We start from the raw sequence: 2500 nt of genomic DNA on the forward strand, positions 1-2500 counted from the left end.
AAAGCCTCGTTATTTTTGTCGTTTAGTGGAAAGATATACGTAAGAAAAAGAATCTGGAGGAATGTTAATTATATAACTAAAGAACATAACAGACATTACACTTCTAACATCATTGAAATCAGTATCAAAACAAATAAACTCTTTAAGGAAAAAAGAAATGAGATAGATGTAAACAAATACTTTTGAGAATGAACAACTCCCGGCAAATTACATTCATATTTTGCATTTAGTCTATTCCTGTTATACCCAGTCTTCAGCTAAAATTCTTACATATTACTCTTCATAAATTTTTTAATAAAAATGGCATGGATTTTAAAGTCAGATTAGCAAGCCACGACAAAATATAAGAAAAAATAAGTTTTGATTACATTTCCTTATCAATGAGGGAGAAGCGTCTCAATTTAAGATAGTCTAGGTACATTGCACTGCAGATTTCATTTACTCAGCTATTGTGGTAAGCTACAACTGGCAATGCGCCAGTCCTCGATAAGAGCAACAACCTGTCCTCGGTAAGAGATCTGGCATAGTATTCAAATCTATATTCTACTAAGCTTAGCTGCTTCTTTAATGAAGTCGACATTTTTTTTCTTCCTCTAATGTATATTTCTATATATATGTGTATATATATATATATATATATATATAAGTAATATATATATATATATATATATACTATATATATATATACATATATATATTTATATACATATATATATATAAAAATTAAGCTATAAATGTCGCTTGGTATCTAATTCACCCTACTTCGACTGGAAGTCGCTGGAGTGTTAGATTCACTTGGGTACCAATCTATTTATCATTTATAACACTCCTTCAGTGGTATTCTCGAAGTAGCGCGAATTGGATATCAAGCGACAGTTGAGGCTTAATGTATATATATATATATATATATATATATATATATATATATATATATATATATATATATACGTGAATAACTTGATCACGAAGTATATAAAACGTGATGCTATGTATAAATAAAGGTTTTTTTTACCACGAAGGAAAAAAATGAAAAAACGAGTTGGCCGATGGAATAACTTACAAAAAACTCGCAAAAAATCCGTTGGACTAAGTAATAAAAAACTTTAATATCAATATCAAACAAATTCTTAAAGATAAAAAAGAACTTTTGTATCAGTTAACTGTAAAGTGTCCCTCATTACCTTATTTATATGGCATAGTCAAAACTCATAAGGAAAACAAACCTATGCGCCCAATTATTAGTACTGTAGGATCAATTGCTTATAAACTATCTAAATATCTTACTAAACTGTTATCCCCGCTACTAGGAACTGTATCTAATTCACACATCCGGAATTCTCTTGATCTTGTGGAAAAATTAAATAACATTGTACTAAACCCTAGCGATATTTTTGTCAGTTTTGATGTATGTTCTTTGTTTACAAAAGTCCCTATTGACTCTGTGCTAGAATATTTAAGTAATGAAACTTGTACTGCATGAATTGCCTATGTCCGTTAGTCACATAATTTCCTTAATTAAGTTATGTATTTGTGATTGCAGATTTATTTTTAATGGAGAATATTACCAACAAATATTTGGTATGGCCATGGGTAACCCTTTATCACCTCTCCTTTCAAACTTATATATGGAATTTTTTGAGAGACAACACCTCCCGAATATCATACTTATCCCCTTAAGATGGTACCGATAAGTCGATGATATCTTAGTAGTCTTGCCTGGTGGTATCGATGTAAATGATTTACTGTCTAAATTGAATAATTTAGTGCCATCCATAAAATTCACTGTTGAAATTGAAAATAACAATGTCATCCCTTTCCAAGATGTATTAATACATAGAGAATCTTTCCAATGCAAATTCAGTATTTATAGAAAACCCACAAATAATCTAACATATGTACATTTTTATTCTGGCCACCATCTTAATATTAAAATTTCAATTTTTTCTTCTATGTTCCTACGTGCTTTGCGTATCACGAGTCCACAATACCTGGACCAAGAAATAGAATACATGAAAAAGATAGGAAACGATCTCTGCTACCCACCTCATTTAATTGATTTATGTTATCAAAAAGCTCATAAAAAGTTTTATAATGTTGCTATTAATGAATAAGAAATCCCTAAAAATGTACTTAGCTTACCTTATTTTCGTGGATTTGAAACCATAAAATCAATATTTAAATCATTTAATGTTAATGTAGTGTTCTCTTATAACAATACCATTAAAGATATGCTAATTAAGAATAGTCCCGTAACAAATAACATCATTTACAAAATTCCTTGTAAGGATTGCCCATCGTTTTACGTTGGTCAGTCTAGTAAAAATTTATGTGTTCGAGTTAAGCAGCATATGTATTCAGTTAGTACAGCCCAGACTTCAAATGCACTGTTTATCCATCTGAGTGAAAAATCTCATTGTATTAATTGGGGTGATACCTCGGTAAATGCTAGATCTAATGATTATGTTTCAAGAAATTTACTGGAATCGGCAATTATACAAAT

The 2500-nt window shown here is 29.8% G+C and overlaps 1 protein-coding gene across 2 annotated transcripts in view; it reads right to left on the bottom strand.

Annotated features, from left to right (window-relative positions):
• LOC135226732 (glutamate receptor ionotropic, kainate 2-like) overlaps window positions 1-2500 on the bottom strand; it is a 281279-nt gene that overhangs the window by 176364 nt on the left and 102415 nt on the right. The window lies entirely within an intron of this gene.

The sequence above is a fragment of the Macrobrachium nipponense genome, chromosome 20, assembly GCF_015104395.2.
Source record: "Macrobrachium nipponense isolate FS-2020 chromosome 20, ASM1510439v2, whole genome shotgun sequence".
Taxonomy (NCBI): domain Eukaryota; kingdom Metazoa; phylum Arthropoda; class Malacostraca; order Decapoda; family Palaemonidae; genus Macrobrachium; species Macrobrachium nipponense.